Consider the following 14687-nt stretch of genomic DNA (forward strand, 5'->3'; position numbering starts at 1 on the left):
GCGCGGGGCGGGGGCGTCGGGCTTGGGACAGGGGAGGATACCAGGGCCACCTTCCCCAACCCAGGCCGCGGGGGCCCGGCCTCCCCGATGCAGACCACAGCGCCCTCACCGGCTGCCCTCAGGCCGCGCAGCGGGCAGCCGCCAGCCGTCACCCCGGGGAGCGTCCGTGGGGTGCCCAGGCACCCCACCCCGGCCCGGGGCACTCAGACGGCAGCAGACTGCTGGGCGGCGCGGGGACTACTTTCCACCGCCCTCTCGCGCCCCGCCCCTTGTCCTCGCGCGGCGGAACGCTCCGCGCTGCGCCGGCGGCGGCAGGATACAGCGGCTTCTGCGCGACTTATAAGAGCTCCTTGTGCGGCGCCATTTTAAGCCTCTCGGTCTGTGGCAGCAGCGTTGGCCCGGCTCCGGGAGCGGAGAGCGAGGGGAGGCGGAGACGGAGGAAGGTCCGAGGAGCAGCTTCAGTCCCGCCGAGCCGCCACCGCAGGTCGAGGACGGTCGGACTCCCGCGGCGGGAGGAGCCTGTTCCCCTGAGGTGCTTGGGCGCTCCTTTCCTTATCCTTCCGGGGCTGCTCCCGCTTCCTCTCGGAGCCAAACTTCGTAGCAGGCGCGCGGTCCGGGCGGCGGGCTGGGCGCAGCCGGGAGGCCTGGGGTTGGGAGCGGGGAGCTCAGGTGGGGGACGGTGAGGGTGGGTCGCGCCCGGGGCGCGGAGGGCGGCGGCCGGGCCCGGGTTCCGGTCGCGCTGCCTCTCTGGGGCCCCGGGGGCATCGCTTGCGGGGAGGGGGCGCCGCGGGGACGCGTACAGGAGCCCGGATGGCAGGCGGGGTGGGGGTGGGGGTGGGGGTCTGTGGTTTCCGTCCGGGGCTCTGGCCTTGGCCGAGTTTGGGGGAGGGACCCGGTGCCTCGGGATGCGCCGGGCCCTGGGTGGGGGGCGGGGCGGGGTGGGGACGGGGGGCTCCGCCTTCTCAGCTCTTGCGGCGAGTTGGGGTTCGGGCGCTGAGGCAGAGACGCCACCATAAGTCCCATCAGTCCTGGGGATCGGACCAGTGGACTTTCTCTTAAGATTTCCTCTTTCATTCTTAAGAATAGAAGTGTTATTATTTTTTTTTTAATGCCCTGGCTATGTGAGTTTGAATCGAAGCAACTTTAAACCTTAGAGCAACTAAACTCTAAGTGCAGCGGGTGCGATGCGTCAGTAGGGTGTGCACATAAAAAATCCATGTCTTGCACCTATATTTTAGCGTACTGTGCAGGTGAGTGAAAGCAGTGGATAATGTACTGGGAGTCTTATGGATTTCTGGTAGTGGGTATGAGACCCTGGTGAAATAAGGGGGTGGAGGAAGGCGAAGGTGGTGGCTTACTGTTTCTTACCAAGTGAACTGCAGGATTCAGCCTCTGACTCAGACCGCTTCGAGAATTTTGTTCGTAGAAATAATTTAAATTTATTCAAATAGTTTGATGGCAGCTAAAATTGAATTTTAGAGCACGTTTTCTTTTCAGCGGAGTGAATTTTTCATTCGCTCCAAAGCTGGCCAAATGGAATTCAAGCATTGCAACTTCTTTCAGTGTTTTGTCTGGAGAGAGGACTTTGAACCGAGACTTTTCGAAGTTAAGTTCCTATAGCCTGCTTCTGAATCTGCCAAGCTTGAAAGCTTTGGCAGTTGGGTGTAGTTGTTGCCTTCGTTCTCTTCCCTTTTGGAGGGAGCATTGTCTCATACTTTGTATCTTCCAGACATCTGTGGTCTTCCCCCCACCCCTCGAGTTTGTGAGTGGTGAATGAAGAAAGACTAGGCTGCTGGTATGCAGAGGTCGGCAAAAGGAAATCGAGGAGTGGTTTTAGTGAAATGAGAGCTTTGTATCATGAATAATGGTGGCTTAGGCTAGACATCAACTTCAAGAGACGGCAGCATTTCCTTTCATAAAGTCTAGGCTAATGTTTTTCAGATCGCTAAGTTGTAGTTTGTCTGGAATTTAGGAAGCCATTTCAGTATTTGTCACTTGGTGAACGAACATTCAGTACCTTCAGATGTCTTCGTGTTGACTTGTATTCATCCTAAGAAATATTAAATATAGTCTCAAGTGTTATTTATGTTATACTGCTGGTTTATTCTCTGCTTAAATTATTGACATAAATTTCTACTTTGGAGGCTTTTCGTTTGAACTAAGGCTGTGCGGAATTTATTTTACTTTTATATTTAAATCTTTGAAAAATCTCTGATTAAAAAAAAAAAGTACCCTTAAGGGTTTGAGGATGTCCTTTCACACCAGACAAAATTTGGTTAATTTGCGCCCAATATTCATTACTTTGACCTAACCTTTGTTCTGAAGGCCGTGTACAAGGACAAGGCCCTGAGATTATTGCAACAGTAACTTGAAAAACTTTCAGAAGTCTATTCTGTAGGATTAAACGAATGCTGAGACTATTCAAGTTTGAAGTCCTGGGGGTGGGGAAAAATAAAAAACCTGTGCTAGAAAGCTTAGTATAGCATGTAACTTTAGAGTCCTGTGGAGTCCTGAGTCTCCCACAGACCAGAACAGTCATTTAAAAGTTTTCAGGAAAAACCAACTTAAAAAAAATATAAGGTGGCTAATTAAAAAAAATGAAGCATTTAACAGTGTTCAGGTTTCAGAGTATGGAAGAGGGTTTTTTTTAAACTGTTATCTGATTATTTCTTTTACCAACATGATATAGAAAAGTGTATTTCCAGTATTAAAATTTATCAGACTGAGCTTACTGTTCCTGTTAATGACTGGAATAAAAATTGGCATAAATGAGGGTCTGTATGCTTGTTTTAATACCACCACCACCAAGATAGAAAACGAGGAGGCAAGTTTCTCCAAGGATATTTTGAAATGTGTTAGCAAAACTATTGCAGATACTCGTTTTTGTTATAGGGTGAGGTGGGGAGAGGCGCATGCTAAGTATTGTTGAAACTAGGGATGTAGAGAATTAAAAGTTTGAATATAATTATTTTGTAGTTATAAGTAGCAGTGAAATTAAATCTCCTGCAATAGACTATAGAAGTATATTTAGCCAAATGAAACTTCAGTGTTATTGAAATGAAATAATACATCTGTCCTGTTACAAGATTATTTTTATTTCTCTTGTGGTTTCCTAGCTGCTGATAATCAATAATTGTAGATGAGTAGGTGGTAAGTTTTAAGTTTGTACTTTGAGCTTAGTCGGAAGCATGCTTGACTGCCAACCCGGGGCACAAAGGATGAAGGCTTTTAGAACTGGACAAACTTCTAACAAAAGGTATTTGCAACTCTTTTGTAGTGTGTCATGTTGATTTGTGACATTGTTTTTGAAAATATGTGTTAACTTAGTTTTCTTGTAGCCCTCTTTTTATTGGAACTGTGGTATCTATTGTTGAAACTGCTTGACTGAGAACATTTTTATACCATAGAAGTAAATAGTAAACATAGCCCAGGAGCGGCTTCTGGTTTGTCCATCGTATGTAGCCATTGTCTCCTTGTACTCTCATTGAGAAGATACTGATTTGCAGATTCAGTTGTCCTTCTCTAACAGGCTATTTATGTAATATTGCAGTTGTGATTGTGATAGGTAAGTGGGCCAATCGGTTAAAATAAATACTCAGGTTTCACAAAAGGAAAATAATATGATTTGTGTTGATCTAAATGAGTAGGAGTTAACTCCTATAGTTTTTCATCACTTAAACTCAGGGGAAAGTTCTTTATTTCCTCTGTTTACTTAAGAATGCTGCTTTTGTGTTTCATGCAAGACTGAGCTTGACTCAGTTTGAAACCTAGGCTCATCTGTTGAGGCCTGAACCCTGCTGTCCTTGAAGTATGCATATAATTTGCTTCCTCCCTAAGGAAAAATAAGCTCTTGAAAGACAAAGTCAATCACATTAGGAACCCATTTTTAGGGTTTAGCCACTTTTTTTTTTTTTTTTTTTTTAACTTATGGGCATCTCTTCTGTTAAGAGACATTCCCCACTCTCAAAGTTTCCCTCAAGCCTGAAGCAGCAGAGTGAGTAGTGTTGGAGCATGTTTTCATTGCATGCTTGGGTCATGTTGAGTGCCCTCCAGTGGATATAGTATAATGCTTGTGATTTTTTTTTTTTTAATTCCAAACAAGTTTATGTGGGATATATTTAGGAATAGTTCTGATGAGGGAGAATCAACTAAGAAACCTTTGATTTCTAAAATAATTAATATCATTACTGCTAATTAAAATACAGGCTTGAGAAAATGTCTTCTCAGCCAATATTTGCAGTAGAAAAGTCGGGAGGTTTTTTAAGGTCACTTTGAGTAGGCAATTCTGCCTAAATATATCATAATGATAAACCAGAATCTCAGTATAGTACTTTAGGAGGTAAAAGATCATAATATTCAGTTATATTGATGAATTACGGCAACTGAAATTCTCAGAAAAAAATTAATGAAAATGTGAATTGTCAATTTGTCTAAAATCATTCACAGAGTAAAACATAAGTGCTCAACTTGATTATATTAGGAAATAGATAGGAATAAAGGTAATTGAGCCAGTGTATGTGACCTAAAATATAATGCCCTTAGTGACCATAGGGTTGGTCTCATTTGTACATCGTGGTGGGCCATGATGAACTGTAAGTGTTTTGCCCTTTGAATTTTTCCTTAAAAAAGCTTTCTCTAGGCTCCTATGTTCATGGTTTTTCTGTTAGTAATATTATTTTCTGAAAATCCATGTTTCAAATCAGAATCTAATTAGCAACAGGAATGAAGCTTATTCTAATTTAGTTTTTGGAAGTTAAACGGTCAGCATATGGAAATTTTTCAGGGTTTAGATTTTTAAAAATTTGTTTTTCAGAATATGTTGCTGGAATGAAAACGTTAGCGTAGGGACGGAAAATGACACTTATCAGTGATTGCTTTACTTTGCCTATGGAATTCAGTGTAATTTTGTGGAAACATTGGTATATGATTTTTTTACTACTTAAGAAATGTATTATTGCTATATTTAGGGTTTTTTTTTTTTAAAGGCAAGAATGCCTCAAGTGCTTTATGTGAATGATTATTTCAGGATGGATTAAATATTCCTCCATCAAGGACCATACTTGTAAATCAGTGATTTCCAAGTTGGTGCTTAGTATTTACAGCATTTACTGTCTATAAGCTTCTGTTCTGATTTTTCAAGAGTTTTCTGAGAAATGAGAGTAGGCTTAAAAGTTCTTTGAAAAATTATGTACATACAACTTACTGAAAAAAATTGCTACCGGGGACTTAATTTGTCTCTTGAAATGGGCTACTTGCCTTCATTAATGTAGCATACTACAATTTGATGTTCAAGATATGTTACTAAGAATAAGATCGCTTTCAGAAGCCTTATATAGGATTGGTCTTACTACATTGTAGTGGGAATGGCTACTTAAATGTCTCCAGGGCCAGTTAGGTATTGGGTAAATGAGACCATGCAGACTATTAAAAATTGAAGTGCACATGAAGCAGCCAGTCATAAGCAGCTCCAGCCACTGTGTGGGAATATAGTTTATGTTGCCAGATCATCTGATTTCTTTCCCCTAAGTGGGAAATCCAGATCAATGTACATCTCTTGATTTGCAAGTGTTGGTGAACAAAATTCATATTTTAAGATGCTGTATTCAGCACAAATTAAATACACTTATTTGCTGAATACTGCCAGTTTGTCCCTCTGCAGTAGTACCATTTGAAGTACAGTGTTTTCATAATGATTCTGTGAAATGACTGGTTCTGTGAATGTACATAATTTAGCAGATAACATTGTTAAATTATTAGGTTTGTATTTATTTAGGCACTTGGGAAATGCCTTGTGTCAATTGATTATAGATTAGGAGCTTAAAAGCAAGATTTATATTATCAACTTATTTGTGAAGACTGGGAAACCCACATTTTCAAAGTTAGGAATTAAGATGGCCAGGTTGAAGGAAAAGGGGGAGAAGTAACTTTCTTATTACTCAACCATCGTAAATAGAGTTCTTTAAGTGTATTTTTAAGAGGTCTCAAAACTTAATCTGAAGGGACGTCAAATGCTGGACAAATTCTGTGTATACAACTCATGTCAGCCCCCAATTTTACTGGTCTTTAAATCATGTCCTTTTTACCAGAAGTTTGCATTTCTAAGCTAAACTATTACTGTTAGACTAGATCCAAAACTTAAAAACAGTTTAGGTAATTAAAAATTAATTGAATATAAACGTTTTACTTAAATTAATGGCAAATGGCTTTTTGGCCAATTTAAGTTTATGTAGGCAGTTAAATCGATTTTGGTTAAATCTTTTGCTGCTAACAAGGTATTTCCAGATTTTGAAAAGTGGGGTGGCCTGGTGCCTGTAATCCCAGCACTTTGGGAGGCTGGGGAGGGCGGATCACCTGAGGTCAGGAGTTCGAGACTAGCCTGGCCGACGTGGTGAATACAAAAATTAGCCAGGCATGGTGGCAGGTGCCTGTGATCCCAGCCGCTTGGAAGTCTGAAGCATGAGAATTGCTTGAACCTGGGAAGCGGAGGTTGCAGTGAGCTGAGATCACGCCACTGCACTCCAGCTGGGGCAACAGAGCGAGACTCCATCTCAAGAAAGAAGAGTGGGGTGTTTAGTCTTCAAACTCCGTGTTTAAGTGACTGGAGTGAAAATGTAAATCATAGGCTGGTGTTGGTTTAAAAAGCATCATCTGAAAATAATGCTGTAGTCTGCAATTATTTTTATTACGATACGATGGTGTAAAATACAAGCAGATCGGTGAACCATTCATGAAACATTAATCCTAAAGGCGTCTCACCCCCAGTCTATCCCACAATCTCCATGAGACTTCGTGGAACCACTGTAAAGTTTCTTTTGTAATATCCCAGAAGTTTCCTACCTCTGGTATCTTTTGAACTTGTTGAAAAGGCTTTTCCACCCCCTCTTTATGATGGTTTGAAGACTGTGAACATCTGAATGATGCTGGGGTGAAACTGCTTCATAACACTTCCATTTTCTCCCCTATTTATTTCCATATTTTAATTTTTTCACTAATATCCCCACGGTTTTATTTCTGTTTTAGTAATTCACATGTTGCTGGACTAATTCTTTTTAACTGACTTGTAACAGATATGTTAAACCGTTTAAAACTTGGGGGGTATTTTTAACCTACTTTAAGTTATTTCAAGTTAATCAGTCTACATGGCATATAAACCTTATGATTAATAAATCTTAAATGCTGGTAGCTGAGTTGGAAGCCAAAGACGTACAAAAAAGCTGAAGTGTTAGGTTTAGCGTGATAAGCTTCTCTTACTAACAGGGTTTTGTAATAGCAGAAATAGATACATGCATATATATAGCATACCTTATTGGATGTCCATATAAAAATGTGTAAGAAGTTAAATTTACTGCAAAATTTCTTGGGAGTGCAATTTGAAGATGATCTTAAGTGGTGATAGTAGTTTGCTACACTGAGGGATAGTTGTTGCAAACTGCTCCCAATTTTCCTTTGCTGTGAAGTAAACTGAACAGCTGTAATAGGGATTAGGAACTGTATTCCCTCTCTCTCTTTCTTTTTTAAGTATAATTAAGTGGTTTTGGGGTAAGGGTGTAGGGAGTGAGTGTCTTTGAAGTTTTGCATATACTAGATGAATGCCACATGTATAAGGGAGGAACAAGGGATTCTTGGAAATATTTTTCAATCCAAGTAACTCTGGAGGCTTCCAAGTGGAGTTCATTCCCCTGTGTAGGAAAGTGCTGGGGTAGACCCTTAAATTCCTTTCTGAGCCATTGAAAGAATGTCCTCAAACTTCGCTTATACTTTATAGTTCATTTAGATACAAAAGTTACAAACTGAATGCTATTTAGGAAACGTAATACACTGACATACCGCTCTTTAAATAGATTATAAATTTAGTATATCAATTTTCTGGCATTTTGCCGAATTTTATTGTTTAGTTTTCAAGCCCAACTATCTTGTTACTTTGTATATCATAGTTGTCCTCCATTGATCACTGTTTCCTGCTTAATTGTGCTGTCGTTTTTCCTGGGTCCTGATTCAGAGTGTCAGCATTCTGTTCCCCATAGAATAAGAAGAGGCTAGAAAGTTTACAGATGAGATATCTAGGAATGCCAGAAGATCAGGGGTCACCGTTGAGGCAGAGTAATTAATTATGGTTAAAATGGTGTTGCTGATAAGTGGGTGCTGGGAAATAATTAAAATTTGATTTTTTAGAAGAATACTTACTTCTCATGCTTGAAGAGCGCCCTCATTACATGCTAAAGGGCCTCAGGTTTTTCCTTATTGCCATTATGCTGCAGATTCTATTACATTTGTGTGAAAAGATCTAAGACAGAAGGGCTGTTTAATACCTTCCCTTTTCTCCTGAACTTCCCCTCTCCTCTCCCCCATCAGGAGCTAAGTAGGAACCCCTTCACCTTGTTACCATCAGATTTCATCAATGGTCTGTCTTTACAATGAAGGAAGTGGTACTGCATTCTGGGCAGAGGCCAATCCTGAGGCATGCCTTTTCAAGGACATTGTTACTTTAGTTACACTGGCTCTTCTGTTTTAACTCTTATCCTCCAGACTCTAATCCTGTTGCTTTTTTTGGTCCCCATCTCCCACCTTTCATCATCTGAAATCCATTCATTGTAACTTCTGGAACTCAGTCGTTAGAAAATCCTTTATATTCTCAATCTTGTGAATGTTCCTTTCTTTCTTATTCCAGCTGTAACCTAGCCTTCTCCCCAAGAATGCTACTTCCCTTGCAGCTCTCTCAAGTGGTGAATTTTTCCCTTCTTGCACACCTTATAACACTGAACTAGGAGGTGTGTGGACTCAATGTCTGCTTTTGTTCCTTATTGTCACTTCTTGACCTTTATTTTCCAAAATTTCAAGCTTTGACTTTCATGTGATCAAATTATACCACCCACTGCCCGTCTTTATTTCAAGCACCTGCAAACCTTCCTGGGTCATTCACATCCTTCTTTGTTCACTTTATTAGCTCTTGGCTCATTGTCACTGTCTCTTATTTCTGTCATAATTCTTGGTGACATCAGTATCTATGTAGAGCAATACTAGTGAAGATGTGGTCTGGTAACTGTTACCTGTATGAATTAAGATAAGGAGTTATGCCAGAATATAAGTCACCTGTGTCACTAAGTTTACTGTTTAGCTTACTTTTTTTGTAGCAAGATTTTGATGAAGGACGCAATATGTTGATTTACAGTCTGGTACAAACTTTGATGTAGAAGATGCTTCCAATATCCTGGTCTCTTAGTTCCTTGATTTCTTCTCCAGTGATCTTATTTTCTACCCTAACTCAACTATATATTCCCATTGTCATTTCCTAGAATATTTTGTCTTTTATCAGTAACTCTGCTGTCTTCCCCCAATCTCATTTCAAGCATCCCACTTTCTAATTCCTCTAGTAAATACATCAGCTCCAACAGCCCATCAGTCCCATTGGGACCTACAGTTTATCTATCCAAGCTTTTCCCTGTTCCTCACCCTCACTTCTATACAGCTGAAGTTTCATACTGAATTATAATCACTTTCTCGTATACACGTTTAACAATCTTGTCCCTCCCTGGCTTCATGCCCAGTGATCTCTTGTATCTATGACCATGTCCTTTATCTTCTCCTCTGTCACTGGATGAACTGTAGCCTTCCAAGATAAGGCCACTCAGTTCATTTGTACAGCAGATTCCATCCCCTCTTGCTCTCAAGAATATTACTGTGGTATCTCTCTTTTCTTGTCTCTACTGGCTCTTTCCATGAGCAAACATGGTATTATCCCATTACAAAAAAAATTTTTTCTCCCTGTCTCTCCTTTCACTCACCACCTCAGTCTCTGCTTCTCTTTCCAGCAAAATAACCTTGAAAAATTGCTTTATGTACTCCCGTTTTCTTTTGAACCCCTACCAGTGACCACCACGTTATAAATTTGTAGTTGTCATCTCACTTGATCTGTTAGTAGTATTTGGCACCATTGCTACAGTTGCTTGAAATGCCTTTTCATTGGTTTCCAGGCCACCATGTCTGTTAGCAGGTTTTCCTCTTACTTCACTAGCATTTCCTTCTTTGTTTTTTCTGTTATCTTTCTGACCTCTGTTGGAGTGGCTGAAAGTTTAGTCCTTGAATCTTTCTTTTTTTGTTGTGCATATTTACTCCAGTATCATAGCTTTATACAGATGGTATTTACATCTATTTGCTAACGATTTCCAAATTGATATCCTTAAACTGGTATCCAGCTATTTTTTGGTCAGCATTTTGGATGTCTAAGAAGCTTCTCAAACTTAACTGACCTCCCGGTTTTCCCCAAAGCTGCATCTTAGTCTTTTCCGAAATGCAATTCTGTCTTTCCAGTTACCTAGCTTAAAAGCTTGCAGTTCTTGACTCATCTTTCTCTCATACCACGTATCTAAATTCTCTCTGCAAACCTTATCTGTTCTCCCTTCAGAATAAAGTGATGTGTCATTTTATGATGGGGATACATTCTGAGAAATGCGTCATTAGGAGATAATCATGGTTGTGTGAACATCAGAGTATACATAGACAAACCTAGATGGTATAGCCTACTACACATCTAGGCTATATGGTGTGGCCAATTACTATAATGAATACTGTAGGTAATTGTAACATAAAGGTAGGTATTTTTATCTAAACGTATTGAAACATAGAAAAGTACAGTAAAAAATATGGTATCAAAAATAAAAGATGGTACAACTGTATAAGGCAGTTGTGATGAATGGAGCTTGCAGGATATGTTGCTCTGGGTGAGTCAGCGAGTGACGATTGAGGGGACGTGAAAGATGTAGGACATCACTGTACACTACTGTAGACTTTATAAACACTGTACACTTGGGCTACACTACATTTTTGTAAGGTTTTAAAAGACTTTTTTCAATAATAAACCTTAAATTACTGTCACTTTTTTACTTTATGAATTCTTAATTTTTTAAACGTTTTGACTCTTGTAATAACACGTAGCTTAAAACACACATTGTACAGCTGTACAAAAAATTTTCTTTATATCTTTATAAGCTTTTTTATATTTTTAAAATTACTTTTTACCTTTTAGCTTTTTCGTTGAAAAACTAAGACATGGGCCAGGTGCGGTGGCTCACGCCTGTAATCCCAGCACTTTGGGAGGCTGAGGTGGGCGGATCACGAGGTCAGGAGATAAGAGACCATCCTGGCTAACATGGTGAAACCCCATCTCTACTAAAAATACAAAAAATTAGCTGGGCGTGGTGGCGGGCACCTGTAGTCCGAGCTACTTGGGAGGCTGAGGCAGGAGAATGGCGTGAACCCAGGAGGCGGAGTTTGCAGTGAGCCGAGATAGCGCCACTGCACTCCAGTCTGGGCGACAGAGCGGAAACTCCGTCTCAAAAAAAACAAACAAACAAAAAACTAAGACATGAACACATTAGCCTAGGCCTACAGAGGGTCAGGATCATCAGTATCACTGTATTTCATCTCCACATCTTGCCCTTCTGTAATGTCTTCAGAGGCAGTAAACATAAATGGAGCTGCCACCTCCTGTGATAACAGTGCCTTCTGGAATACCTCTTGAAGGACCTACCTGTGGCTGTTTTATAGTTAACTTTTTTTTTTTTTAAAGAAGTAACAGAAGGAGTGCACTCTAATGATAAAAAGTATAGTAAGTACATAAACCTGTAACAATCATTATCAAGTATCGTGTACTGGACATAACTGTATATGCTATACTTTTTTTTTTTGAGATGGCATCTCACTCTGTCACCCAGGCCGGAGTGCAGTGGTGCGAGGATAGCTCACTGTAACCTCAGACTCCTGGGCTCAAGTGATCCTCCTACCTCAGCCTCCCGAGTAGCTGGGACTACACCAGGCACCCCACCATGCCTGGCTAATTAAAAAAAATTTTTTGTAGAGACAGGGTCTCACTCTGTTGCCAGGGCTGGCCTTGAATTCCTGGCATCAAGTAATCCTCCCACTTTGGCCTCACAAAGTGCCAGGATTACAGGTTAAGAGCCACCATGTCTGGCCCACTGTACTTTTATACAACTGAAGCACAGTAAACCTACTGTGGTTTCGTTTACACCAGCATCACCACAAACACCATGAGTAGAACATTGTGCTGCGATGTTAACGATGGCTACAACATCACTAGGTGATAGGAATTTTTCAGCTCCATTATAATCTTATGAGACCACTGTTGTATGTGCAGTTCATCATCAACTGAAATGTCCTTATGTGATGCATGTCTTCATATCCAAAAATATTAATCATTTCTCACTAAAGCCATGCCATGCCATGCCATCTTTTGCCTGTATTATTATTTTTCAGCTTTTATTTTAGATTCAGGGTGTACATGTGCAGGTTTGTTAGAAGAGTATATTGTATGATGCTGAAGTTTGGGATACAGTTGAACCAGTCACCCAGGTAGTGAGCATAGTACTCAATAGATAACTTTCTACCATTACTCCTCCTTCCCTCCCTGTTCTTGTCTCTGTCTATTGTATCTTTATGTCCATGTGTACCAAATGTTTAGCTCATTCTTGTGAGAACATGTGGCATTTGATTTTCTGTTTCTGTGTTAATTTGCTTACAATAAATAGTCTCCAGCTGCATCCACATTGCTACAAAGGACATGATTTTGTTCTTCTTTATAGGCTGCATCATATTCCATGGTGTATAGGTACCACATTTTCTTGATCCAGTCTACCGTTCATGGGCATTTGAGTTGATTGTATCTTTGCTATTATGGATGGCTTTTGCCTATATTATTGGAAAGGCCTTCTAACTGGTGTCCCTGCTTACACCTTTTTCCCCCTTAAATGTGTTTTCAACATGGTAGCCAGAGTAACCCTTTTTATAACGATAAATCATGTAACTTTTTTGTTCAGAAACTTACAGGGCTTACCATTTCATTCAGTATAAGCTCAAGCTCCTGTATAGTCAGACCATATCCTTCATCACCTGTTACTTTTCTCCTCTGACTCTTCAGCCTTTTTGTTTTTCCTCAAACTGATGAAGCCTTCGTGGCTGATGTCAGATATTTTGCCCATTGAGATCTTCCTTGTTGACTCAGTTGCACTTGGTCATATGGTTTTCATTTATTTGGGGTATCTAATCATAATCTGAAAGTTGGCTACTTATTTTTCCCCCTTTGAGGGTCCTTGCCCTGTTTTTGTATCCCTGATAGCCGGACAGCCAGATATCTGGAACTTACAGGTGTTCAATAAAGTTTTGTTGAATGAATATTCTGGAATCACCCAACCTTTTTTTTCCCCTCCACTTATTTTTCTTCTCCCTTTCATGGCCTGAAAGATGTCCTATGTATATGGTTCCACTTATCACTCTCATCCCAGTTTGTGATATACTATTCCATTATATTACTATTATTAATACAATTCCAATGAACTTGCTCTTGCTGACTTCACCACTGGACCTACATGTTGGCCAAATGGATACTTTATAATTTTAGTCTTGACCCCTGCCTTTGGCACATTTCTTACCTCTAGCACGGCACTGTCCAGTAATCCACACTTTCTGAGACAGTGGAAATGTTCAGTATCTGTGCTGTTCAGTTGGTAGCAACCAGCTACCTGTGCCTATTAAACATTTGAAATGTGGCTGTGTGACTAGTGGCAATTATGTTGGAGAGTACAGTTTTAGAAACTCCTGTTTTTCTTACATGGCACTAGATTTAGTATCACAATCTAATTGTGCAAGCCAGATAGGTAGGAGTCATCTTTACTCCTGTTATTTAATTTTTCTCATCTACTATATCCAGTTCATCACATCAACAGAGCCTGTTGTTTCTACCTCCTAAATATTTCTTTAGTCTAACTACTACTTGTCCCTAGTGCCACCACCATCTATCAGCTGGAATATTGCTATAGCTGCCTTACAGGTTTCCCTTCTTTCCTGTTCCCTTCTAGTTTTTTGAATTTTAGTCAGCACGAGATTTTAAAAACTCAAATAAGATTGTGTTATTCACCTGCTTAAAACCTTTCATGACTTTCAGTGTCACGTAGAATAGAAAACACTTTTCTTACCAAAGGCTAGAGAGCTCTACGTGATCTGGCTATTTTTAACGTTTCATTGCACTCACCCTTTTCCTCTATAATCAAACTACTCTGATCTCAAGGGTTAGTTCTTGAAAGATGATCATGTTCTTTAATGACTTTAGGTTTTTGTGTGTTATTTTCTATTTCTGGGATGTTTATTCTCTGTTCCTTACATGCTGGCCCTTTTGCATCCTTCTTCAGGTCTCAGCTTACATGTTACCTTCAAGAAGCCTTTGACCACTCTAAGTGGGACCTTCCTTCCACTTCTGCTGTGTAATCCCACTCCCTTCTCCCACTTGTTAATTAGTTACATACTTTTTTGTAATTGTTTATTTGGTTGCTGTCTCCCTCTCAAGAATGCAGGGACCATGTCTGCATTCTGCAGTAATCACTACTGCACACCCAGAATCTATTACAGATCCTGGCATGTAGCTGATGCATAAATATTTGTTGAATGAGAGTCTGTACATTGTATTTATGCTATTGGTATTGCTATGACCTGAAACTAAAAGGAGTTGTGGGAAAGATTTCTTATGGAACAAAAATATCCCTTTTGATTAATATCACAATCTCGTAAATTGAGAAAACAAAAAAATATATACTACTGGAGCATTCATGTATAGTTTGAGATTATGACTCATTTATTGGTGTGTTTTTGGACTCCCAATAGAACAAAGATGAGGGAATATT

The 14687-nt window shown here is 40.3% G+C and overlaps 1 protein-coding gene across 3 annotated transcripts in view; it reads left to right on the top strand.

The window, feature by feature from the left end:
• Positions 1-120: 120 nt before the first annotated feature.
• CTNNB1 (catenin beta 1) overlaps positions 121-14687 on the top strand; it is a 41234-nt gene continuing 26667 nt past the window's right edge. The window contains exon 1 of one of the 3 annotated variants that reach the window (XM_063703714.1): positions 121-532. The gene's annotated coding sequence lies outside the window, so the exon portion shown is untranslated. The remainder of the gene's footprint in view (positions 533-14687) is intronic. The other 2 variants (XM_063703715.1, XM_019023764.4) reach the window with 2 other exon arrangements.

This window comes from Gorilla gorilla, chromosome 2 (genome assembly GCF_029281585.2).
Source record: "Gorilla gorilla gorilla isolate KB3781 chromosome 2, NHGRI_mGorGor1-v2.1_pri, whole genome shotgun sequence".
In the NCBI taxonomy this organism is placed as follows: Eukaryota; Metazoa; Chordata; class Mammalia; order Primates; family Hominidae; genus Gorilla; species Gorilla gorilla.